Source organism: Ictidomys tridecemlineatus, chromosome 8, assembly GCF_052094955.1.
Source record: "Ictidomys tridecemlineatus isolate mIctTri1 chromosome 8, mIctTri1.hap1, whole genome shotgun sequence".
NCBI lineage: Eukaryota > Metazoa > Chordata > Mammalia > Rodentia > Sciuridae > Ictidomys > Ictidomys tridecemlineatus.
The window spans coordinates 114,382,745-114,410,319 of NC_135484.1; the positions used below are offsets into that span (position 1 = coordinate 114,382,745).

Here is a 27,575-nt window from a genome sequence, read left to right on the forward strand (position 1 = left end):
TGGTGCTGAGGATCGAACCCGGGCCACATGCATGCCAGGCAAGCGTGCTACCACTTGAGCCACATCTCCAGCCCCATGGCCCCCAATCTTAAGAGGGAATTAGGCTGGGTTTATCACTAGTACATTCGAGGCGCTGGGTTCAATCCTCAGCACCACATAAAAATAAATAAAACAAAATATTGTGTCCAACTTAAAAAAAATTTAGGCAAAATGGAAAAAAAAACATGTTTGAAGGCATCAGAAATTAGTAAGGTGGTCAGTTCCTAGAGAGGAAGTGTATTGGGCAGTTTTACATGTCACCTTGGCTAGGCTACAGTTCCCAGTTACTCAAACTAGGTACTAGATTAGTATCTAGGTGTTACGGTACTTGGTAGATGTGATTGAGTCTGTAATCACTTTAAGTAAGGATTATTCTAGATAATCTAAGTGGGCCTGAAGCAATCAATGGAAAGGTTTGAAGGACAGAGATGAAACTTCTCTGCTGAATGAGAAATTCCACCTGTGGACCGTGGCTTCTGTTCCTGCCCAAGAGTTCTAGCCTGCCCCTTGTGATGGTAACCTGCCCGATAGATTTCAGACTAGCCAGTAGATTTCAGACTAGCCAGTTTCTGAGACTGAGTAAGCCGACTGCCCGCAATGAACATCTCAATGTGCAAGGATGGATGTGACACACACACACATCCACAGTTCTGCGTCTCCAGACAGAAACCTGACTGGTAGAGAAGGGAAGTAAACTGAGGTAAGCCTGAAACTTTCCCCCTTCCACAGATTTGTCAATTTGGAAGCAGCTGCCAAGAGGCTGTAAAGCCGAGCAGCTTAAACAGAAGTTAAAAGTTGAGGTAAGCAGGGCTTCTGTTGAGGAGGCAAAAACCAGAAAAAGCTTACGACCAAGCAGGAGGAGCCAACAAAATATCTTCGGTTGGGAGCCTGGCAGTAAAAATTTAGAACAAAACTGGTGAACTTTTCTGGCAAAAAGTTGACAGTAAATATTTCAGGTATTGTGGGTAACACTATTATAGTGTAAAAACAGTCAGTGTTAGTCGTAACTGAGTAAGTGTGGTTGGGTTCTAATAAAACTTTATAAAAACAGGCAGTCAGTAGTATTTGGAAACTCCTGATATAGAGTTGAATAACACCATTCATAAATTTGACCTAATTGGCACCCAACAATTGTAGCATAGCATTCTTTTCTAAGTATACCTGGAAAATGAGACAGAAATGACCATATTCTGGCAATGAAGTTTCAATACCTTTAAAAAGACTGAAATTATACAGTTCTGTTCTCTGAATACAATGGAATAAACTTAGAGATCAAGAACAAATTAAGAATATTCCTGAGAGGTGGAAAATTGAGGAACACACTTTTGAAAAGAAGAAATCACACCGGGTGTGGTAGAGCACACCTGTAATCCCAGCAACTCGGGGGCTGAGTCAGAAATATTTCAAGTTTGGGGGGACTGGGGTTGTGGCTCAGTGGTAGCATGCTCACCTAACATTCATGAGGCATTGGGTTCAATCCTCAGCACCATATAAATGTAAAATAAAGATATTGTGTCCACCTATAACTAAAAAATAAATAGTTTTTTAAAAATAAATATTCCAAATTCAAGGCCATCCTTCTAAACTTAGTGAGACCCTGTCTCAAAACAAAACATAGAAAGGGCTGGGGATGTGGCTATATGGTAAAGCACCGCTGGAAGTTTAAATTCCCAGTACTGGAGGGACATGGGGGAAAGACAATGGGATATGGAAAGTTGTTTGTTTTTTTTTTTTTGTACCGGGGATTGAACTCAGGGCACTCGACCACTGAGCCACATCCCCAGTCCCATTTTGAATTTTATTTACAGACAGCGTCTCACTGAGTTATTTAGTGCCTCACTTTTGCTGAGGCTGGCTTTGAGCTTGTGATCTTCCTGCCTCAGCCTCTCCAGCCACTGAGATTACAGGAGTGTGTCAGTGTGTCTGGCTTATAGAAAGTAATTTTAACTGAATAACAATTAAAATACAATATATAAGAACTTGCTAAGTCAAGCAAAGGGAAATCTATAGCTTTAAAGACTATATTAGAAAAGAATGAAAAACAATGACCTTCTCAGCAATATACTGCGGCATTATGGACCAAGCCTTCAACACATGAGCATTTGGGGACATTCCTGATCCAATCCATAGCAAGGACATTCCAAGGCAGGCCACTCTTATAAACATAAACACAAAAATCCTAAAGGGTGGGCTGGGGATATAGCCCAGCGATAGAGCTCACTCTATCATTGAGTTTTGATTCCCAGTACCACCTTAAAAAATAAATAAATGATTAGAAAATCAAATCTGATACATAAAAAAGGATAATACATAATGACAAAGGTTGGTTTAACATTCAAAAATCAATATAAGTCACCAATTAAAAAAATAAAAAGGGGCTGGGGTTGTGGCTCAGTGGTAGAGCGCTTGCTTTGCACACGTGAGGCACTGGGTTTGATTCTCAGCACTACATAAAAATAAATAAATAAAGATACTGTGTCCATCTACAACTAAAAAATATTAAAAAATAAAAAAATACAACACATGTTTTAGAATAATAACCAAAACATGCAAATGGTATTGATACGTTAGGGTTTTCAAGCAGGATGAAATTATAAATATCTTTACAGAAAAAAGAATGAAAATATTAATTATTCTCCCTTAATTTAGGGCCATATAATTTTTTTATATTTAATTTTTAGTTGTCGCTAGACACAATACCTTTATTTTATTTATTTTTATGTGGTGCTGAAGATCAAACCCAGGGCCTCCCATGTGCTAAGTGAGCCACAAACCCAGCCCCATATAATTAAAAAAAATTTTTTTTGAATTGTTGATGGAATTTTATTTAAAATGAATATTATTGGGCTGGGGATGTGGCTTAAGCGGTAGCGCGCTCGCCTGTGCTCGCCTGGCATGCATGCGACCCGGGTTCAATCCTCAGCACCACATACAAACAAAAATGTTGTGTCTGTCGAAAGCTAAAAAAAATAAATAAATATTTTTTAAAAATGAATGTTATTATTTTTAAATAAGAAAACTGTATCTCTAAAATGGGAACTCCCCAAGAAAATGGTGGAATCACCATAATGAATTTTTTTAAGAGACAATTTTATGAGCTGAAATAGAAAACAATACATTATCACATAAGGAAGTCTGACATTTTTTCAATCTAAAGAAGAAATATGATTAAGAGATGAATTAGGAATTTAGGTTATATATATGAAATTGATTCTAAAGCAGATTATTCAGTAGGATAAAAGGATAATTTTGATATCTTTAAATATAACACAGTGATTTATGTAGAGGTATGATGTGCTTCTTAGGATACTCAATAGCAAGGAGGTTCTAAATAACAGGTACAGATAGGATAGTTGGCAGGCACATGAAAAAGGATGCTGGCTGCCCGGGGCCCAGTGCAGAGGGTGCTCCCTCATAAGGGAATGGAGCATTCAGATTACCCAGCATGTAGACAGTTAAGGAGGGCTGTGAGACTGAGCCCTCAACCTGTGGGGCCAGATACTATGTCCAGGTGGTTAGTATCAGAATTGAAGGTTATGTCCCCTGCAGAATTTATTTGTTGAAGTCCTCACCCCCAATACCTCAGAATGTGACTATATTTGGAGAGGTAATTAAAGTAAAATGAAGTATTAAGGCAAGCCCTAATTCACTATGATTAGTGTCCTTTTAAGAAGAGATAAGGAGGCCGGTTCTTGGTGCACACCTGTAATCCCAGGGGTTTGGGAGGTGGAGGCAGAGGGATGAGACTTCAAAGCCAGCCTCAGCAATTTAGGGAGGCACTAAGCAACTCAGTGAGACCCTGTCTCTAATAAAATACAAAATAGGGCTAGAGATGTGGCTCAATGGTCAAGTGCCCCTGAGTTCAATCCCTAGTTACCACCCTGTGCGCCCCCCTCAAAAAAAATGAAGAGATAAGGATAAAGAGAAGCAACCATGTGAAACCAGGGAGGAGATGATCTTCTACACTCTAAGAATAGGCCTCAGAAGAAAAAGACCCTGCTGACACCTTGATCTTGGACTTGTATTCCCCAGGACTTCGAGGAAATAAATTTCCAATGTTTGAGTCACAATCTGTGGTCCTTTATTTTGGCAGCCCAAGCAAACTAATACAAAGATATAACTGCAAAAATTAAATTTTTCTTCCACCAAAAAAAAAAAAAACCCTATTTGAGATAAACATATTTGTGTGATCTTCATATATAGGTATAAATCACTAGCAGTTTTTATTCTAAGAAAGTTGAACTTTCACCTAACAATTATTCATTGTAACATCCCTCCATGATTTTTTTTTTTTTTTCCATACTGGGGATTGAACTCAGGGGTGCTTTACCACTGAGCCACATCCCCAGTCCACATCCCCCATCCTCTCACTAAGTTGCTTAGGGCTTCACTAAGTTACTGAGGCTGGCTTTGAACTTGCAATCTTCCTTCCTCAGTCTCCCAAATCAGTGGGATTACAGGCGTGCGCCACACCATGCCCTGCCCTCACAATTTTAATAACTGAATTTTACATTTGTATAGTACATCAAATTCAAATTTCATTCATATTTGCTAGTTCATCTGATACCCTCATCTTTTCTATGAAAGGCAGAGACAACAAGAAGCAAATCCCATGGCCTGGGTCATGGAGCTTTCCATTAAATCCCAATGCTTTCCAAAATTTTAGTAAGGTGCCCCATTTCAGTAAAAACAGAATTAAAATTTACTTTGTATCTATACTTACAAAAAACCTAGTATTTCAAATAATGGAAAAGACATGCTTAATCTAAATAAAATAGTACATTGAAATAAATTAATTTTTAAAAAATAAACAGCCATTATTTTCTGAGAATTTACAATTTGTCAGGCACAGTTTTAAGGCAAGTTACATGAATTAATTCAATCCCTCAAAACTTGAGGTAGGTACTAACTGTATTTCTAAGACACAGAAACTGATGAGTACTTTATCCAAGCTAGTAAATGGAGAAGTCAGGATTTGAACCCAGGAAAGATTGACTCCAGAGCCCATGATCTTAACCACACAACAAAGTGAACCAGGACACTATCCAGCATAAGTTATCATAGTTTTGAAGTCAGATGGGCTTAAATTTTTTTTAAAATATTTATTTTTTTAGTTTTCGTTGGACACAAATCTTTATTTTATTTGTATGTGGTGCTGAGGATCGAACCCAGCCCCGTGATGGGCTTAAATTTAACACAGGCTCAGCTACTTCCTAAGTGTTATCTAGACAAGCCTAATCTCTCTCAGATTTCTCATTTAAAAATAGAAATAATTAAATGGAACAATGATGTAAAACCATTAATTAATACAGTGTCTGGTACTTAAGGTATACTAATTGTTAAGCCCTCACTGTTACTATTGCTATTACTTTGAAAGATGTACAAAAACAATACATTGTTTAATTTGGGAATTCCAAGCAAAAAATGTCAAAATGTCCTCTTCTTTCATTGAATTTCTTTACTTCTTATTATTCTAGAAGTGCACATATGATTCCAATAATCTCATTTCCCATAAGGAGTTAGGAAACAATAAATCAGATTCAAAGTTCTATAAGTCTTAATTAATTAACAGAAATGCCTAATAACTTTGGAATGGACATAGCATAATTAAGACTTCAAGAGATTCTGGACAAGGGCTGGGGTTGTAGCTCAGCAGTAGAGTGCTCACTTAGCACATGTGAGGCCCTGAGTTCGATCCTCAGCACCACATAAAAATAAATAAAGATATTGTGTCCAACTACAACCAAAAAATAAATATTTAGGGGAAAAAAAGATTCTGGACATAGCTTAAGCATCCAACATCTAAAAAAATCACCAAAATATTTAACTTTTATTGAATCTTTAAAAAAAAACTAAGTTCATAACTTCTCTGGGATTTTACAAGATGGTCATCTTCTTGCTTATTTATCATTTTACCCCTTATTTCAATCTTTAAAGATTTTTTTTATTATTCTCACTCTTCCTGATTTCTGATTTGATCATATTTTCCTTCAATCTCCATTTTCCAGATAATACTTCTTTTGTAATCATAAGGAAGTCAGTTCTCTTTTCATCTACTTCTAATTTCTCTGGATCTTTCTAATTTTTTGGTACTGGAGATTGAATATGGGGCACTCGACCACTGAGCCACATCCCTAGCCCTATTTTGTTTAGATACAGGGTCTCACTGAGTTGCTTAGAACCTCACTTTTGCTGAGGCTGGCTTGAACCTGCCTGAGCCTCCTGAATTGCTGGGATTAAGGCATACACCACCACGCCAGGCTCTTTTTCACTTTTGAAGCTTTGTTTTTTTTGAGATGAGCCAAGAGTCCTCACTAACATCTCATCTCTTAGATCCTTCATCTGAAAGATGAGAAGACTGCACTAGATAAGTTTGTAATAGGGTCCCTTTTATCCATAAGCCTCATATTTCCCTGGTCTTCCAAATAACTAGAAATCATTCAGTAATCTTACCATGCATGGTGGTACATGCATACAATCCCAGCAACTCAGGAGTTTTAGGCAGGAAGATCCCAAGTTCAAGACCCTGTCTCAAAAATTTTAAAAAATGTATAAAGGGCTGGGACATTTATTAGCTCAGTGGTAAAGTGTCTCTGGATCCAATTCCAGTACTAAGGAAAGAATAGAATAGAATGAATCATTCAATAACCCAATAATTCCCCTAAACTTTTACTGTCAGTTAGCCAAAGGAGTCATAATGTTTAAGGCTAACAAAGGAAAAGCATGACATTTTGTGAATCACCAGAAAAAAGATGGATTAATAAGAGAAATCAAACACCCAAAAAGATGCCAAAGACAGGGAAAAAGTCAGAAGCACATAGCCTAACTTTAACCTCTTCTCCTTACAAAGATTCAAAAGGGCAGTAAGAAACAGAAAAAGCTTTTAGCAGAGTACAGGTCATCCAGGCCTCAATTCTGACTTAACAGAGGGATGCAACTCTGTGCCACATATGCAACATTGTTGATGAAATGACCTACTACAGTGTGGTGCACAAAATTGGCATTACCTGGATTAATGTCCAGCTGTACTGAAAGACTTTATGAATGCTACTAGTACTCCTATATACCAGAGAAAGTGAGCACTCAAGACTATGGAAAGTACATGGGATTGGCTGCCCTGGTTCTGAGGGGAGGAAGACTGAGCAAGCTGGGAGAAGGGAGATTTGGCCTTCAAGTATAGCTTAAACTCTGAGGATATGCAGTCCCCAGAAGGAAAAGGACATATTAACTAGGCACAGAGAATCTTTATACCACCAAAACAACGAGAATGTAAAAGTCATTTCCTGCCCTAACAACAGGATTAAAAAAAGCCCTATCTTTTCTCATACTGCCTTCCAGAGAGTCAGGAGAGGAGTAAGTCAATAAAAGGATAAAGTTTGCTAGACCTGGTGGCACATGCCTGGAATCCATGCGGCTTGGGAGGCTGAGGCAGGAGGATCACTTTCGTGTTCAAAGCCAGCCTCAGCAAAAGCAAGACACTGAGCAACTTAGTGAGACCCTGTCTCTAAAATAAAATACAAAATAGGGCTGGGGATGTGGCTCAGTGGTCAAGTGCCCCCAAGTTCAATCCTAAGTATAATAATAATAATAATAATAATAATAATAATAATAATAATAATAATAATAATAATGTTTTTAATATGCCCAGCCCAATTCAATGGTGGTTTTTCAAGGTGTGGTCCCTAGATCACCAACAACAGACCAAGAGAAAGTGTCTGCTTAAAATGCAGACTCAGAGACCTACAACAGAACTCTAAAATCAAACTTCTGAGAGTGGTGCTAGGGTACTGTAACCTTAACAGAGAGCAACCTTGTTTTCAGAACGACTGCCTGGATTTTAAGAGTGGAGTAATGGGGGGTGGGGTGGGTCCTGAAGGTGAAGCTCTGCTTCAGAATTCATCATATCTGATTGATATTCCAACACTGCTTGCGGGACCGTTAAAAACTCCATTTCCCAGGCACCAGATGCAGCTAATGGTTTAACACGAACAAGGACAAAATTAAAGGACTTGGAAATGTATTTCCCTAAGCTTTACATTTCCTTCAAAGGATGATCTTGTTAGTTTGTTTACTGGATCCTTCTTTTAAAATCGATCTAATCCAAGAATTTTCACAAAGAATCACAAATTCCAAAACAGGAGAGGTTTTCTGATAACGCCTAACTGGGCTCGTAAATCCGAAAACAGTGTGTGCTATGAAAAGTGGGGTTTCGTTTAAAAGAAAATTACAGGTTAAAGCGCTCTCCAGTTCTTCAACCCGAAGAGCCTCGGAAGACGGCGAGTCATTTGTGTGGCAGGAAAAGAGACTTCGGAGCAGGGGTGAAAGGACCGAGCAAAATGCACTCCACTCCAGGCAGAGTTCAGAGGGAAGTCCGACCAACTACATTATTTTTAATGGCTCAATTAATTGCCAAGGCAAATTAATCGCGCCTGCAAACGCGCTGTCCGTGAACACTCCGGGGTCCCCGTCTTTCCTCGGGCGGGATAACCCACCGAGGCCTGCGGCAGGCAAGTTGTACTTCGGCCGTCCCCGGACGGTGTGGACCTCCTGGCCCCAATGCGAACCCCCGACGACGCCCGACCCTCAGACTTTACCCTGCGGACCGCGACAGCGCCCGTCACCCATCTGCCGCCGCTTCTCGGCGCCGACCGAGTCCGCGGCCTTGCCGTCCAGGGTCAGGGCCGCCGCTGGAGTCGGCCTGCGCGGCGTCCAGAGGAGAGGGCCCCCGACACAAAGGCAACCCTGGGCCACGCCCGACCCGTCCGGCCCGCCAGCCACTCACTCGTAGCTCCCCACCGCGCTCCCGCGCTCGGGGCCGGAATCCGCCCGGGAGGCGCGCGCAGGCCGCGCCTCCACCAGCCGCCGCCGGGACCGGCAGTGCCGCAGCGGCGCGCCCCCCGCCCTGGCCCGCGCGGCCACGCGGCTGAGTCACCGGGCGCTTCAAGTTAAGAGTCCCCTCTGCGCGGGGCACTCTGGGAAGGCCGCGCCGGAGCCTCCCGGTCCCCGCCGCCCCGCGGTTCCCTAGTGTTCGACTCCAGTCTACCCCGAGCCGGAGGAGGACGCGCCCACCCTACTCCGCAGGGTTGGATTCGGTGTCTGCGCTGCGGAGACCCTCCTTCAATTATGGCAGGTCTAAGATGGGAAAGTTAGTCGTTTTCTGAACTGTAACACCGGCTCCCTCAGCCCTCGGACTGCTGACGCTGACCGGAAGATGCGGAGCTGCCACCTCCCTGTGCATTCGCGGGGCGGGGGTGGAGAGGTAGTAAAATTGAGCTCCTTAAACACATTTGGCTTGAAAGCACCTTCTGGATATGCATTCTGGTCAAAAGAAAGACAATATATATTATTTTCTCAAAATAAGAGTTTCATGAAACTACCAGCGATAGACAAGTTGATATTCAAATCAACTGAAGCGCTTACCTTGAAATGTTGTTGAGGGCAGGACATCCCTTCCTCTCCCACCCATATGCCAAGACAATCTCAAAACTGTCTTTTTAAAGTACACAGAATGCTCAGTTTGAGATTCCAGAATCAAATTAAATTCTGAAAATAGAAGACCGTAAGACGCTGGAATGGGGTAACCAGGAAATGTAGAAGTGTGTTCCCCTGGGCTCCTGCGGAGGCTGAGCGTAAGCTGATAACATGTTTATCTCACTATCCCCTTACTGGTTTGCAAACAGACTCTGATGGCCCTATCCCACACGCCAGCCCTGATGGCTCACGTTGCCACTTGTTTGTGAACACACAGGTCTCATTCTTGAACCCAATTCTGAGAATGCCGGGAAGGTTTTTGTAACTTTATATGAGTTTTAAATAAACGTCATTTGAAAGGAAAATACATACACAAGCTCCAAAGCACATTTGTCATATTAGGATTTGAACAGTGAACTTTAGGCTTACAAAGACTTGGGATGCCCACAGGCCACCACAAAAAAACACAAAACTAGCTAACCAACCTTCCTAGCTTCCTTCTTTTTCTTCTTCCCTCCCTCCCTCCCCCTCTCTCTTTTCCCTCCCTCCCTCCCCCTCTCTCTTTTCCCTCCCTCCCTCCCCCTCTCTCTTTTCCCTCTTTCCTTCCTGTTTTCTTTTTTTGAGTGCTGGGAATGGAACCTAGGGCCCCATCCTAGGCAAGTTCTCTACACTGAGCTTCATATCCCCAGACCCATTAAGTTCTTTTACTTTGATCCATAACTGAAAACTTGCAAAGTCTGTTTACAAAGCCTGTGTCCTGGTTTCCAACCTTCACTAATAAACTTCAGAATGAAAAACAAAAGATAACTAGGTGGGTTCAAAAAGCTTCCTTTGCTTCTTAACCAGGAGCCTAAATAAAACTTACTCCTAGTTTATGCAGAATTGTGATGCCCACCTGGAAATAAATTAGTGTTTCTGAAAGTACAGATGAAACAAACAAAAAAGCATGAAGTGATATTCATATTCATAAAGAATTTTTTTGTACTGGGAATTGAACCCGGGCACTAGACCCCTGAGCCACAACCCCAGCCCTGTTTTGTATTTTATTTAGAGATAAGGTCTCATTGAGTTGCTTAGCTCCTCTCTTTTGCTGAGACTGGCTTTGAATTTGTAATCTTTCTGTTTCAGCCTACCTAGCCACTGGGATTACAGGAGTGCGCTACCACGCCCCCCTCATAAGGAATTATTGATAGAGTAAATAAAATATTGGCAAAAAGAGCCAGATGACCTCGAACTGAGGCCATTCCATCTCTGACTAAACAGATCACATGGAAGCTTAGGTTTCCTAATCTGTAAGATGGTAACTAACCTACATTTGCCATCAGGTTGTTAAGAAGAAGAAAAAGTGATCAAAATGTATGCAGAAGTATTTTATACCCTGAAAACATTAGAGAAACTTAAGATACTATTAGTGTCAATACTATACACACATCCCATTCAAACTAACATTATCTCTGAAAGGAACACCCAAGAACTCTTTTGTTGGGTAAAATCATCTTCCCTTATGCCAACCTTAAATTTTTTTATGTCAAAATATACTGGTTTCCGGGTTGGGGATATAGCTCAGTTGGTAGAGTGCTTGCCTCACATGCACAAGGCCTTGGGTTCAATCCCCAGCACCACCAAAAAAATACACACACACACACACACACACACACACACACACACACTGGTTTCATGAAACCTGGCTCAATGGTGCACACCTATATTCCCAGCGACTCAGGAGGCCGAAGCAGGAGGATCATGAATTCAAAGCCAGCCTTCAAAATTTAGCAAGGCCCTAAACAACAATCCTGTCTCTCAAAATAGAAATAAAGAGAGCTGGGGATGTGGCTCAGTGGTTGAGCACCCCTGGGTTCAGTTCCTGGTACCAAAATAATAATAATATTTAAAAACATATATGTATTTATACTGCCTTCCTTAACAAATGTCATGATGCAGATTGGTAGAGTGCTTGCCTCACATGCACAAGGCCTTGGGTTCAATCCCAAGATTGAATGAAAATAAAAATATGTTATAATTGTAAACGAAAGCTCAGTCCTTGTCCCTAATACCAATCCAATAATGAGGACTTGATTTTAAGAAAAAAGGAAAAAGAAGGTCTATTGCTTTTTTAGCAAAGGAGAATCAGGGGATTCCTGTCCCAAAGGATGTGATTTTCCTCATCAGGAGGGACAAGGGGTTTTTAGAGGAACTCTTGAAGGGTTACATTCCAGGTGTGCTCTGAAAAGGGGTCCCAGTTCATGTTAATTTGGGAGATAATTCACTTCCCAGATCCTCGGCAGGCATCTCATTCCTGTAGTAGGTATGTTCAAAGGCAATTAACTAGGGGAAGGAAAAGTAAACACTATCTCCTTAATCTTGTTAGGGAGGAGGAGAGTGGAGAAGAGAGAACAAAAACAACAACAACAAAAAAAACCATGTTCTTTTAAAAAATAAGCCTTAGAGCAATGAGGGCTACCATCAGAGAAGATGAAGAGACCACTGTTAAATTTCCTCACTGTTAATTTCTATCCTCCAGTTCTATGGAAAAGTGGGTAAGGACATCTTCAAGGTACTTCCTGCTGAGAATGAGCAACCAGAGGGGTCTTTATAATGGAAGGTTTTTACTTGTTGTTGTCACTCTTTCTTCTGTCTTTGGTTGCATAGTTGCAAAGGGAGGAGCCACAACAAAAAAATAAACAGAAAACTAGTACATAGAGGCACTGAGGTGGAGGAGGCCTAGTAAAATAGACTTAATCCCTCTTGGTATCCAGGAAGAGGCCAGAGAACCAATCAGATACGCCTAATTTCATCCCAGCCAAAAGGGATGTGTGGTGGTCAAGGGTTTTTTTGCAGCCAGGTTGCTTGTTGCCTGATCTGTTCAATACTAGTCTCTTGTGAAGTGGTGTTAATATAAACAAAGCAGGATCTATTAGCCTTAGCACAAACTCCCCTTTGCTCTGCTAACAGATGGTCTAAAGCCATTCTGTTATCCAAAACTACTTTGACCAAAGCATTCAGAGAGGCTTGTGAATTTGAAAGGGACAAGGCTGTTCATTGGCCAGAATGATCAAAGTTTTGGACACATTTCAGAGGACCCAATCATGGGCCCCATCTCCCCACCAGGGTAATAAAGTGTAGCCAAATGAAAATACTCATTGCCATCAGGGATTCCCCCCATGGGAGGTCCCTAGCCCATCAAATAAGTAGCTTTATCAAGCTTGTTCAATGAGCAGATTCACTTAAAGAGTGAATTGAGAATGGTGTCACTAAATTTCCTAGAAAACATTGGGTGGGAGTTGTGAAGTTTCTGAGGCATTCAGTAGCCCACAGATAATTATTCATCTTTCAGCTAAACACATGTCCTGCAGGGGCACAGAAGACCATTGTTTCTTTAAAGGAATCCAGTTGGGCTCCAATGAGGAAGGAATCCCTGACTTAAATCCTACGCATTTGATCCAGGAATAATGTGGGAAGGAAAAATCAGATACTGCTATAATTTTCTTTGTATAAAATTGGGTAACCTTGTGTACACACAGAGGTAGTTGCTCTTGCTCAGGAGAGGGTCTCATTTCAAGATACTCTGGATTTTGTATTCCCCTATGGACCAGGTAAGTGATATTAGAGGCAACAAGAGGAAGAGGGAGATGGGAATTTTAGAAACAGCTTCAGCTGGTAATGCATTACTTGAACACAATACATAATGGTGTGGGCTCTGAGGTCCCATGTTGGTGTCCAGTCTCCATCTGGGATCTGAATGAAGTTTGTAACTGGATGTGCAAAGGGGTCACCATGGTCCACAGAGGATCTGGCCCTGGGAAGACAGAGCCAGCAATAGCTGCATGAGTCGAGGTAGTCAAGGTCTCTGCTATTCTGACCAAACTGTTGTCCTCCAAGCCTAGATAGGGGAAAACAACTGAGTTAATGAAAACATAAAATCTCTCATTGTGTTTTTTCCTGAACAGGTATTTTAAGTCCCCTAAGGGTCATAATGTCCATGTGGGAGAAGGAGCTTCTGCCAAGTCTCTTGGGCTGTTCTTCTCTCTAGTGTGGTGTGGACCCAGGGTTTCATTCCAGAGAGCTTCAGAGATGTGTGAGTTGTCTGAAGCATGTCATAGGCCCTGGCCATTTTGCTCCCAGTTGGTGCTATGGCCCCTGTTCTTTCCAAATCTTGAGTAGCACCTGGTCCCCAGACTGCAAGGGATGCAGAGGTAATTCTGAATTTGGAGGGGACCTGGTTGAAGTATACTCATGCACAGTGGTTCATATTTGACTGATCTGTTGCACATGCTGCTTTAGTCTAGTTTCTCCTGTTATCACCATATCCTCCCCTTTCCTTTGGGCCAGGAAGGGTCTCCCATACACTATTTCATCTAGGCTTAATTTGAGCCCACTTCTGGGGACCATTTGTTTGCAGAGGAGAGCAATTGGCAACATCTTACTCCCATGCAGTTTCCATTGGATATCCAATGCTTTGCTCACCTGTTGGATCACCTTTACAATAAAAGATGGTCCATTGTCACTTTGAATAGAGGAGGGGAGCCCATATCTTGAGATCAGCTCCTTCAAGAGAATTCTAGTTATTTATGAGGCTTTTTCTGTTTTGGTAGGGTAGGCCTCTACCCATTCAGACAGGGTGTCCACCAATACAAGCAAATATCTTAAGTTTCCCATGGCATGTGGCGTTTGAGTAAGATCTATTTGCCAGTCATCAAAAGACTGTATTCTGGGCTGGGGATATAGCTCAGTTGATAGAGTGCTTGCCTCACAGGCATAAGGCCCTGGGTTCAATTCCCAGAACCACGCCCCCAACACACACACACACACACACACACACACATACACACACACACACAAACACACAGACTGTATTCCTACTGTTGTGTTCTTCTTTGCACTGGAGATCAAGCCCAGAGGTGTTTTGCCACTGAGCCACATCCTCAGCCCTTTTTATTTTTATTTTGAGACAGGGTCTTACTAAGTTGCTGAAGCTGGCTTTAAACGCAGAATCCTCCTGCCTCAGCCTCCCAAGTCACTGGGATTACAGGTGTGTGCCACTGCGCCCAGTGCACCTCTTCTTTTTGAGAGAATATCTTTCCTTTTCTGAATCCTGTTAAGGTCTGTAAACAAGTCTGGATGGCGCCTGGCATTTTGCCAGAGGGAGTGGTTAATGTTAAAGTCTGTAAACAAGTCAGGATGGTGCCTGGCATATTGCCAGAGGGAGTGGTTTGTGAAGTAACGCCAGGGAGCCATTATGTGTGGAGATTCCTTATTGGTTGACTGATGTATCTAGTTTATGCTAATTAAGATAAGCTGTGTGGAATGTATAAATACCACTCCTGTCCTACAATAAACGGCTCCCACTCCTGCTGTATCAATTTACACAAGTTGTTCATCACCCCCCCACCCCCCCCACCCCCCACCCCCGTTATTTTGCTGCAGCCAGACTGTGGCAGAATCCCCCAGTTCTACCTCAGTAGTACTTACATCATGTGAGGTAGCTTCACTGTGAAGAATAAATGACAGTGGGGCATTGGTGGCCATGTCTATAATCCCAGTGGCTCTGAAGGATGAGACAGGAGGATCACGAGTTCAAAACCAGCCTCAGCAAAAGCAAGGCACTGAGCAACTCAGTGAGACCCTGTCTCTAAATAAAATGCTGCAGATGTGGCTCAGTGGTCAAATGCCCGGAATTCAATCTCAAGTACCAAAAAAAGAAAAGAATAAATGACAGTACTTATATTGCCAAAAGGAGAAAAAAAAAATCTACCCAATTTTACAGAATCCTTTTAGCATGTTGGAAGAAAAAAAATTAAAGTGTGTAGTCCATAATTACAAGCTCTTTGTTCACTTATTAGATGTTTATTTCACCAGGTTTTGTACTGTTTAGATTGTGTTCTGTAAATTTGTGGTGCCAACTGATAGACCCAACCTGATCTTTTCTTAAAATTGGGAGCCATTTCGCCACAAAGCCATGAAAAGATAATTTCGGCTTTATTATAAATTACTGAAAATTCTGAACCTGCTTGGAATGCCTGCCCGTGCCTTGAACTCACCCATGCCTTGCTCTCTGACCAGATAGCAGCCCTCTCTGAAACTTTAGTGACGCCTCACAAATCTTGGCCTTCCCTGGCCAGATAACGACCTTCTCTGAGGCTCTAATGACCCTCATAAATTCTGATGTTGGGGCCAGCAAAAAATGTAAACTACCATCAGTGTTATGCTCATCAGAGTTCTGTTATCTGTAACCCCCCCTTTGTGTAACTTTCTGGGCTATAAAGCTGGGCTGCAGGAAAGCTGGGGTTGCTGTCTTGTTCCCGCCGTTTTGGGAGGGAGAGGCAGTCTGGCCGGTCGAAATAATAAGCTTGCTTTAATTTGATTTTAATTGAAGTCAGTGGTCTTTTCTTTCATCCTGGTCTAACACCAACTAACAGGGAAGCTACACAGAGAAACCTGGCTGGGGTGGGGGAAATCTTTGCTGTGATTTACCTAAGAATTGAAAGTGCTAATTCTATTTCTGTGCACACTCAGGAGAATTTGGGCTTTCTGGCCTTTTTATAGCTATAAACCTAACACTAAGAAAAAGGTGACTTATTTTTAAATTTAATTTAATTTTTTTATGATTTATTATTGTAATACGGCATGGCATGGCCTAGATACCTGCAAGTACAGACTGATTTTGTGCAATTGTTTTATAGTTTTGGGTTTTTTGTTTGGGTGAGGGGACTAAGCCAGGATCACTTTACCACTAAGCTACATCCCAGTCCTTTTTATTTTTTGGTTGGAGTCAGGGACTCACTCAGTTGCCAAGGCTGTCCTTGAATTTTGGATCCTCCTGCCTCAACAGCTGGAGTCTCTGGGGTTACAAGGTGCACCATCTCAAATGTTCCTCTGTCAGTTAGTCCTGCTGTTAGTTTGTGCTTGTGATGATTGACTTGATAAATGCTAAAGAGATCAGATGGCCGGCAGCAACAGTCTTATTGGAAAATTATTTTGTTTGGTTGACAGTTATTGGTTCATCCTGAACTGTTCAATTTAGATATCCTTGTTTCCAAAACCCTTGTCAGAACATTTCCTTGCTAGAATTTAGTCTTTTTTTCTCCTGCCTCCCCTTCCTTATATAAAGTGAGAAACTGATGTGATTCCATTTTTGAGAAACCAGCTTCTACCTCAAGGCCTGTCCAGAGGGAGGAGGCGTGACCCTTGTCCTTAGAAAAACCCAGAGTGTTCCTAGGCACATAGCCACCCTGCTGAGTTGTTTGTCTGTAAATAACTGGAGGGACAGCAGCGCCAGGTGTCCCTGACTCAGGTGAGGACCCATAGCAACCCTCTAACAACTACCAATCAGCATGAGACAGGGAAAATACCAGGGATGCCAGATGACCCCCCCCAGTAGTCTCGGTGATTGATAATGTGTTAAGAAATCATGTAGTTTACCATGTACACCCCTTACGGATTAAATCAATCAGTTCAAACGAATCCCCCTCTTGTACTAACCAATCACCCCTACCCAACTTGTTTCCGCCAGTAAATGTGCTAATCAATGTTAAGAGTTGCTGAAAAAAATACAATAAAAAAAGAATTGCTGTTTGTTTTCCCACGGTATGGAATGATTTGCTGTGTGATACTGTGACACATAGAGTTGAGAAAGGAATGTGACCCCATTTTTGAGAAACCAGCCTCTACCTCAGAGCAAAGCCTGTCCAAGGAAGGGGGCATGATCCTTGTCCTTGGAAGAACCCACGGAGCACGCCTAAGCACATACCCACCCTACTGAGTTGTTTGTCTACAAATAACAGGAGAGATCTGTGGCGCCAGGTGTCCCTGACTCAGTGAGGCTAGGTAAGGACCCATAGCAACCTCCCTAGCAACCACCAATCAGCATAAGATAGGGAAAATACCTGGGATGCCAGATGACCCCCCAGTAGTTTATGGTGGTTGATAACATGTTGGGAAACCCATGTAGTTCAACACGTACACCCCTCGTGGCCTAAACCAATCAGTTCAAAGGAATCTCCCTCTTGTACTAACCAATTACCCCTACCCAACTTGTTCCTGCCATTGAATGTGCTAATCAATGTTAAGAGTTATTGTTTGATTTTTCCCTCGGTATGGAATGATTTGCTGTGTGATGTTGTGACGCACAGAGTACCCCCAAAACCTATAAAATCTCACTGAACAAAGGACTAGGACTCACTCCCTGGGACCGCTGCATTGGAAAGGTTGTGAGCCCAGGTTCCACCTTGCAATAAAGACTCTCCTGTGATTGCATCAGATTGGGCTCCTGGAGGTCTATTGAGGTCCCACAAATCTGGCATTACAAAAGCTGTCCTTTTGCTTTTTTGTCTCTTTCTCCTGATCATTGCTACCTTGCTTGCTTCCCCCCCCCACATACTTTTTAAAAAAATTGTTGATAGACCTTTATTTTATTTATTTATTTATATACGGTGCTGAGAATCGAACCCAGTGCCTCACACATGCCAGGCAAGTGTGCTACCACTGAGCCCCAGCACCAGCCCCCTTGCTCCCTTTTATTTTTATTTTTTTTTTAAAGAGAAAGTGAGAGAGGGGGACAGAGAGAGAGAATTTTAACATTTATTTATTTTTTTCTTAGTTCTTGGCGGACACAACATCTTTGTTGGTATGTGGTGCTGCTGAGGATCGAACCCGGGCCGCACGCATGCTAGGCGAGCGTGCTACCGCTTGAGCCACATCCCAGCCCCCTTGCTCCCTTTTAATATAGAAATTTTATGAGTTTACTTTATAAACATATCAAAGATAGGAGGCACTGTTCCCTTCAACCCAACTGGGTGCAGGTGGCACAGGGAATAGCTCAGGAAATTCAGCAGACTCACAGGGAAGCCCCTAAATAATATGGTCAAAAGGAACCTTACTGTCTCATTGGGAAGACATAAGGGGTGACTGCCCTCTGTACTGAGCCCCAACAGTTTTGTCTTGCAAATGAGCAGATAAATAAGAGATGCAAGGAGAGAGCTGGCCTTGGGGCAAAAGCCTTGGACACAAGACTCATAAACAGTAACTAACCTGGTCTAAACCACAAGTGCCATCAGTTAGCTCAGAGGCCCCAGGCAGTTTCAGGAGAAGGGGTTCTTCCACCTAAATGAGAAATTCAAGGAAGGAGGAAGCACTGGGAGAAAAGCCCTGTCTGGCACTCCAGCTGGTTTGATGTGTGATAATTATGGTTCCTCAATTTGCCTGTACTTAAAAAGTGGGGAATATCCCCTCCCCTACCTCTCCTTCCCTGTTACCATGAGCTGAGCAGCCTTCTTCCACCAAGCCCTTTTGCCATGATGTTTCTGCCTTGGAGCAGACAACCCTGGGATGGGGCCTCTGAAACCATGAGCCACAATTAACTTTTCCTCCTTTAGGTTGTTTATGTCAAGAGTTTTGATTACCAGAATGAAAAGCTCACTAATACACAGGAGAAAATGATGTATTTTCTGAATGGGAAAAGCAAGCCACACAATAAAACAATATAGAAAAGACAGCTTTTTACTTTAAAAAAAGAGATATACATGTACATATTAACAGAAAAAAACTTCGTTTTTAGAAAATGAGATTATAGGTCACTTAGATTGGGGAGCAATACTCTAATAAAATAAATTTACTCTTTTGTGTATACTGGGGATTGAATTCTGTGGTGCTCTACCACTGAACCACATCCCAAGACCTTTTTATTTTGAGACAGTTTCACTAAGTTGCTGAGGCTGACCTTGAACTTGTGATTCTCCTTCCTCAGCCTCCTGAATGGCTAGGATTGTAGGCTTGACCACTGCACTCGGTTGTAATGTATTTATATTTTATATTGATTAAATTTATAACAGATTGCAATGTATCCATTATAATATGAATAAATAAAATTCATAAGAAATTTAAAAAAATAACAAGAAAATATTGCCTGATCCTACCAACTGGTTCTTGACTATTGCTATGTTCTTTAAGGTTCTGTCAGTTCCGCACCCTCACACGACAGCTACCAGAACCCTGTTTCCCAGACAACCTGACAGCCTTAAAAATGTTGCTTTACAGTCGGTCGGGAGTCCTCGCTGGAAGGGTGAATCGTAGTCCCCGGCCGGAATGAGTCCGGAGGAGTGGTGTCCCGGGCCCGGAAAGTGTCCGGGTCGTCGGGGAATCGTAGTTCCCGGAACTGGAAGGGAACGGACAGCCGGAAACTGGATCCGCCAAGCCCGGGCTTCCGGGTGCCGTGTTCTCCGCGACAAGAGAGCTGGGTCGGCGACCTGGCGGGGCTGGGCCTCCTGTCTGACCAGGGTTACCGGGTGGACGGTCGTCGCGCTGCAGAGCTGCGCAAGATCCAGGCGCGCAGGGGCGTGTTCGCGCAGACCGACGGCTCTGCCTACGTAGAGCAACCTTCACACCCAGGCGCCGGCAGTGGCCTACTGGCGGCTCGAGGCGAGCGGGCCGCGCGGGATTGGCGGGGTCGCGGGCGCGCCTCCCGTTTACGCAGCGAATGCTCGATGCCAACTATCGGATGAGTAAATGCCCAAGTTATTAAGGTGCATCCTTGGGTATGCCCTGTCTCTCTCCTGCGCCCTGCACTCCGCAGTCGGGCTCCTCATCGTGTCAGGCTGTCGCCCACTCGGCCACTTCCCGGCAATTCTATTCACGTCACGTTTGGGAACGTCATTTCTACTTAATCTTACTCGTTTGTCTTTCCTATAAACTCTCTGAGAGCCTCGACTTTAAATAAAATTGTCTGATTTTATTGCTATGTTCTATGCTGCAAAAGTGCCTCCCCAATGCAGAAATAATTTTTAATTGCTTAGCACATAATGTGGGAGCCCAACTTCTTAGGTGAAAGAAGCCAGGATGAAGGCAATGGATAGAAACAAACGTGACATTTCTGCAAAGCCAAAAGAATGCTGGTGGATGGAGAGGGGATAATTCCAAATAACCGTTTCCAGGGAGATCCGGGTTCCAGTTCTGCCTGACCGGGCTCTGGTGAACTGTCAGTATAGTTCAGCAACCTTCAGCACAGGTGAGCGCAAGCGGAGGCCACATGGAGGCTGTAAGACCTGTGAAATGGGCCTACAGCTGTGCCAGACCTTTTCTTACTGAGCTGCACCCACGATCCCAGATTGACATCTGTGTGCAGGTACTGCAGGCTGATGGTGGAACCTACGCAGCTTGTGTGATGGCCGTGTTGGATGCTGGGATACCCATGCCGGACTTTGTGCATGTTCAGCTGGTTTTGTGGAAGACACAGCCCTGGGAGACCTCAGCCACATGGAGGAAGCAGCTGGTGGTCCCCAACTAGCCCTGGCTCTGCTGCCAGCCTCAGGCAGGATTGCGCTGTTTGAAATGGATGCCCGGCTGCATGAGGACCACTTGTAGTGGGTGCTGGAGGCCGATGCCCAAGCTGCTAGAGATGTGCACACCTTGTTGGACCATGTGGTATGGCAACATGTGCATGAGGCATCTATCTTGATGGGGGACTGAGCACCCAGCCACCTATGTCCAGAATAAAGTCCCGCTCTGTTAGAGTCTGTAAACAAGTCAGGATGGCACCTGGCATTTTGCCAGAGAAATGTTAGAGTTCATAAACAAGTCTGGATGGTGCCTGGCAAAATGCCAGAGGGAGTGGTTTGAGAAATAACAATAAGTGTGGAGATTCCTTATTGGTTGACTGATGTATCTAGTTTATGCTAATTAAGATAAGCTGTGTGAAATGTATAAATACCTCTGTTGTCCTACAATAAAGGGCTCCCACTCCTGCTGTATGAATCTACACAAGTTGTTCGTCACAGCCCCCCCTTATTTTGCCTCAGCTGGACTGCAGCACCGCTCCTCTGCTTAACAACAACAAAAAATGTTGCTTTAAGCAACTAGTTTCAAGCAGCCCATACCTCTAGTCCCAGTCACTCAGGAGACTAAGGCAGGAGGACCCCTTGAGCCCAGGAGTTGGAGGCCAGCGTGGGCAACATAGTGAGACAAAAGAAGAAAGGAGAGGAAAGGAAGACAAAAGTTTGTGTTTTTAATTTTTAAATATTTTTTTGGTACCAGGGATTGAACTCGGGGGCGCTCAACCATCGAACCACATTTTGTATTATTTATTTATTTATTTTAAAGAGAGAATTTTAATATTTTTTAGTTTTCGGCAGACACAACATCTTTGTTTGTATGTGGTGCTGAGGATTGAACCCGGGCTGTACACATGCCAGGAGAGCGTGCTACCACTTGAGCCACATCCCCAGCCCCTTGTATTGTATTTACAGACAGGTTCTCACTGCATTGCTTAGTGTTTCACTTTTGCTGAGGCTGGCTTCGAACTCATGATCCTCCTGTTTCAGCCTTCAGAGTCTCTGGGATTACAGGTGTGTGCCACTACTCCCTGCCCAGGTTTGTGTTTGTAAATGAGGAGATATAAACTGGGCACAGTCGCTAACACCTGTTATCCCAGCAGCTTGGGAGGTTGAGGCAGAAGGATCAAAAGTGCAAGGCCAGCCTCAGCAACTTAGCGAGACTGTGTCTCAAAATAAACAATAAAAAGGGTTGGAGATGTGCTCAGTGGTACAGTGCCCCTGGTTCAACCCCCAGCACCAAAAGAAAAGAAAAAAGCATATGCAGCCTGGAACACAGGCCTGGGGAAGGCGTGGCAGGCCTGGTTCTTCATAATTAGGGCTTCATTTCAGCATCACCTTCATATCTTCCTCAGCTGGAATCCTGTTCTTCAGCACCTGGGAAGTCAGCACCCTTGGCTCTGGGCTGGGGCTCACACACCGTGGTGTTTTCCAGACTCCCTGCAGTGAGAAACTGTGGCTTCTAACTTGGTTACTGCTGCAGCCCTAGTGGCCACACCCAGCATTCTTGAAGGGAAAGGCCAAGGTACAGTCCTTGGGCTAGTGATTGACACTTGGGGCAGGGGCCCTAGACATACCTGCCTGAGCAGGTCAGTCAGCCACAACCCGGGTCCTACGGGACAGTCACGGAGACTAAAGTACAATCTGTAATGATCTGAGCATAGAACCTGCTTTTTGCAAATAAGCGCAATGAATTTGTGCACAGTTTTAACACTAAAATTTCTAAATTTTTTTTTTCCTTAGGGATCATTTTCAAGGTGCTTCTATGCACAGGTTCATCTGTGACCTCTGTATTGTTGTGGCGCAAGCATTCAGGTTGGTTCACTGTTTTCCCTGCGTTTCTCCTTTACTTTAGAGTTCGGGCATTTCCAAATTCACCATGTAGACATGTTATGTGAGCTTACAATTTCCCTCAGATAGTAGACAGGATACTAAATGTGACCTGTTTGAGGACACTTTGTGTCTGAAGGGGCTGAGACCTCTGGCACTGAGACCTTAAGGCACATAAAGCAGGGGCCACCTCTGCAGTCCCTGCACCTGAAATAGTGGAAGGTACCCAAATATTTGTTGACTGAATGACTTCACTAGGACAATCTTTTGAAGAAGTTAATACCAGCACTTTGCTGGTATTAATATGTCCTTTGCATATAGTAAGTGACCAATATAAGTGACCAAGAAATAATATATATATTTCTTGAATGAATGCATGAAAATGGTTGAGCTTTTAGCAGGAGAGGAAGGCTGTAGGAATTATGTTTAAGATGATTTTGTCACTTACCCAGCCCTTTGGGAATTGGGGGAACATTTTGAGGGGCCCATGCAGTGAATTTAATTCAAGAAATAGTCTTTGAAGGGAAATAAAGGTAAGAAAGAAAGGCTTCCGTACTTTCATTTTGTTTGTTCATTGAACCAATGTCTATCTATTACCCGCTGTGTGTCAGGTCCTAGGAGGCGAACTATCCATGGTAGCAATAGGCTTTGGGAAAGAGATGATTAAAAAAATACAGCAATGTACAAAATAGAAATGTTTTTAAAATTAGCTTTAATCTTCCTTCCCAGATGATCTCAGTGACATTTAAAAAAATAATGTATGTATAGTCATTTCCCCTTACACTTGGGGGACACATTCCAAGACCCCCATTGGATATCTGAAAACTTAGATGATACTGAACTATAAATACTCTTTTGCCTCATATCCGTGATGATGTTTAATTTATAAATTAGAAAGTACAAACAATCTTGAGATCACCAGATTGATTTCATTTTATGTTCCTTTCCATAGCTATCCCTCACCAGAAGTGTGTGTGTGTGTGTGTGTGTGTGTGTGTGTGTGTGTGTGTCTGGGGATTGAACCCAGGGCCTCGTGCATGTGAGGCAAACACTCTACCAACTGAGATATATTCCCAGCCCCGACTGGGTTTTCTTTAAAAGGAGTGACAGGAAGCCCAAGACACACTTCTCACTCTGGAGGTGGTACACATTCCCTTGAATGTGATCTACTTTCCTAAATCAACCTCTGTCTAGGTCTCTGGATAACGCATACTTACACTAGTTTTCCACATGTGGACCTAGCACCCTGCTAGTCCTGAATCAGGTTCCCACTTCTCTCTGGGAGCTCTTCAGTCATTTCCCTGAAAATACCTCTCCTCCCATGACAACACTCTGAAATACTATCTGAAAAATCCTGCCATCTGGGCAGCCCTGCTGCTGAAAACCCAATCTGCCTCTGTTTGCTTTGACTGAGTAAACATTTTGTTATTGTTTACATGAGATGCAATTATACACCAGGTCACAAGTCTATTTGTGATCATTTGCATGGTTTCCTAAATTTACAAGATGTTTAATGTTGTTTTTTAATTTTGGTCGGTCAGTGATGTTAAACTGTACAGACCTGTTAAAGGCAGAGTCACATAATGATAGTTACCCTACACACCAGGGATTCTACATTTTACTTCAAAAGTAAAAGCTAGGTTAATGTGCAAAGGACTTTTATGTAACTGCGATGCTAATTATTATCAGCTTCTTTGAAACTTCAATGTATTTATGTTCACCAAGTATACAAACCTTCTAAGTTGCAAAGTTTAGGAGAACACTGTGTGTGTGTGTGTGTGTGTGTGTGTGTGTGTTGTTACTGGGGATTGAACCCAGGGCACTCTACCACTGAGCCACATCCCCAGCCCTTTTTATTTTGTATTTGGAGGTAGGGGCTTGCTAAGTTGCTTAGGACCTCACTAAATGCTGAGGGCAACCTGTAACTTACGATCCTCCTACCTCAGTCCCCTCAGTTTCTACTCAGTTGCTGGGATTTCAGGCATGTGCCACCAGCTTGGCTTTAGAAGAACACTTTACCAAGTTGGGGTTTTCCAAGTTAAAATTGTTAGCAGTGGGGCTGGGGCTGGGGCTCAGTGGTATAGCACAGCCCCCACCTAGCACGTGTGAGGCACTGGGTTTGATCCTCAGCACCACATAAAAATAAATAAATAAAATAAAGGTATTGTGTCCAACTACAACTAAAAAAATATTTTTAAAAAATTGTTAGCAGTGATGACCTTTTTCAGGCTTATGTTTGTGAGTTCCTAATTGTTGGGTTGAACACTAGGCAGCTTATGGGAAAGCTTGCAATGAGATTAGGTCTCTAAGAGGTAATGAGGGAAATGAGGATGGGGGCTGACCACTGCCCTTATCTCCAGGCCTCAGGAGAAGATCTAAACAGGTCCTGGTTGTCAGTAAAGGAATGGACTCATGAAATACCTGAAGGCCTTCCTGTGCCGTGAGCAGGCATCTATTCTATGTATTCCCGCAGCTTAAGCCCAGTGCTGCTGGGATAAATGAGGTAAGCAACAAAGAAGTAAATTAGGAATAAAATGGCCAAAACCTTACAGGCATGGTGGCGCGCTCCTATAATTCCAGCAGAGAATTCAAAGCCAGCCTCGGCAAAAGCAAGGCACTAAGCAACTCAGTGAGACCCTGTCTCTATTATAAAATACAAAATAGGGCTGAGGATGGGGCTCAGTGGTTGAATGCCCCTGAGTTCAATCCCTGGTAGCCCTCCCCCACAAAAAAAAGGCCAAAACCTCTTGAAAAACAGCACTCTGGGGCCTTTGCAGCCCTGGGGTTGAATAATAGGTGCAGTCAGCTGGGGGTGGAGTGTGGGGGTGGGGGGAGGAACTGGGCTTGCCAGGAGCCTCCATGTGGTTAGAGGTAGCTCCCCCATTGGAGGGGTTTGGAGGGGTGCGGACCACCACATGAATACAGGGATGCCCCCCCCCACCAAAACACAAAGAGGGGTGCTGCAGGGCTGGCAAGGTCCCTGCTGTGTGCATTAAACTTAGCCACAGACCTGAGCTAGCCACTTGTTCTCCCCAATCCCCAGGAACAGTTGAAACTAGAGAGAGATGCCCCATTTAGCACAGGTTGACAGCAAAGATATGTTGTCACGGCCCTTAGAACCTACAGATGAGTGAATGCAGGTCACAGAATGACAACAGGCTAACCTGATAAGACGTGGCCTGCTCAGAGCCTGTTGGCAACAAGTGGAAACTGGGGCCCTTGGACATGGGCCCTGCTCAGGGTGTCCACCAGTTCCAGCGACTCAGAAGTTGAGGTGGCAGATGAAGACACAGAGGAAGATGGATCAGCAGTGGTCCAAAAAAGAGAGAGAGAGAGCCCCAGCAGGAACAGCCTGAGGGACTTCCTGATATGTTTCCTGCCAGGATGTCCACAGCCCCCCAGGAAGCCACATGCTCCAGAACTGGTGGGACTGGGGGCCAAGTTCAGGCAGGGAGTGAAAGACCCTTGGAACCCTCTATCTTGGATTCTGGCCCCCGGGGGAGTGGGAGAGCCTAAGTTTCCCTTGTGTTAATCCCCCAAGTTAGTGTTGCTTCAGCACACAGAAAACTGATATGATGGTTCATAGCAATGTGGAGCTGGAAAGTTCAAGTTAATAGCCAGGTTGTTCCACTGGCACGGATTGGATTTCTTGTAAGTTCTTTGGCCTCTGTGACTCAGCTTCCTCATTTCTTTCTTTTTTTCCCTTGGATACTGGGGATGGAACTCAGGGGTACTTGACCACTGAGCCACATCCCCAGCCCTATTTTGTATTTTATTTAGAGACAGGGTCTCATTGAGTTGCTGAGGCTGGCTTTGAACTCGCAATCCTCCTGCCTTAGACTCCTGAGCCGCTGGGATTACAGGCCTGCACGGTGGTGCCAGGCCCAGCTTCCTCGTTTCTAAGTAGTGTTGATCATTTTTCCCCCAGAGGCAAATTTTACCCAGATGTAAAGACACTGGTGCCCTAGCTGCCAAGTGGAGCAGCAAGCCTATGGGTCCCTGCCTAGAAGCAGCAGAGGAGCAGTGGAGCAGTGGCCTGGGTGGGTTGGAGCTCAGGTGGCAAGCATGGCCCCTGACAGTGTGGAGCCTGCCAGGCAGTCTGGTGGGTCTGACATTCTGAGAGCCAAGATGAGAGGACCTGTCACCCTTTGTCCACCAGGCCTGGGTATGGTACAGATAGATGCTTGCGGCAGAAACCAGGTGCATGCAGCGCTGCAGCAACCTGCTAGCATCAACCATGACCATTGGAAGACCTCAACTCTCAACAACTCCCAACCCCACTTCCTGACCTGTGGTGAGAAAATGGAAATGGGGCAGACCTGAATGGAAGTCCAGATTCTAGAACTGATCTATACTGTTAGTAGGTTTACAAACCCTAATTTGCATAAATTTGGATCATTGTCATTAGTAGTTTTCAACCCTAGTTGGCAAAAGTTTGGACCAATAGCAATGACCCAAGTGCTAGACCCAAGTCTAGCACACTCCTGCAAGGAAACATGCTATGGAGTCCCCTCTTGGATGGCAAAGTTTCTTTTCCTGTTCTTCAATAAATTCTGCTGTTATACTCACACATCCTGCCTGGTCTGTGGGTTTCATTCTTTGAATTTCTGAGACAAGAACCCAGAAAGAAAAAGATTGATGGTGAGCTGCGGGGAGGGCAGGGCCGGTCATTAAGAACTGCAACACTTGGGGCCGCAGAGGCTGCCACTTGTGCAAATCCCACCCACCAGCAGAAGTGGAGAAACCCCGAGTAACTGTAACTTCATCAGTACCCAGTTCATGTTATCTGCTCTCACTAATTTTGTCAATATGAACTATATTTCTTTGTTCCACTTGATGGCTGTGGTTTTCAATTCTGTATTATCACACATCAGTAATCTTGGTATTTTACTTTTGTGGTGTTTATTGGTACTG

The 27,575-nt window shown here is 43.6% G+C and overlaps 1 protein-coding gene and 1 pseudogene across 8 annotated transcripts in view; one reads left to right on the top strand and one right to left on the bottom strand.

The window, feature by feature from the left end:
• Positions 1-9,635, bottom strand: part of Kctd20 (potassium channel tetramerization domain containing 20) — a 34,113-nt gene extending 24,478 nt beyond the window's left edge. For 3 of the 8 annotated variants that reach the window (XM_078020110.1, XM_013355784.4, XM_005318759.5), the window contains exon 1: positions 8,822-8,954. The gene's annotated coding sequence lies outside the window, so the exon portion shown is untranslated. Of the gene's footprint in view, positions 1-8,531; positions 8,550-8,633; positions 8,772-8,821; positions 8,955-9,108; positions 9,328-9,459 lie in introns of those variants that run through there. The other 5 variants (XM_021721953.3, XM_021721952.3, XM_078020112.1 and 2 more) reach the window with 5 other exon arrangements.
• LOC101958633 (exosome complex component RRP41-like) lies at positions 8,596-27,231 on the top strand (annotated as a pseudogene).
• Positions 27,232-27,575: the final 344 nt, after the last annotated feature.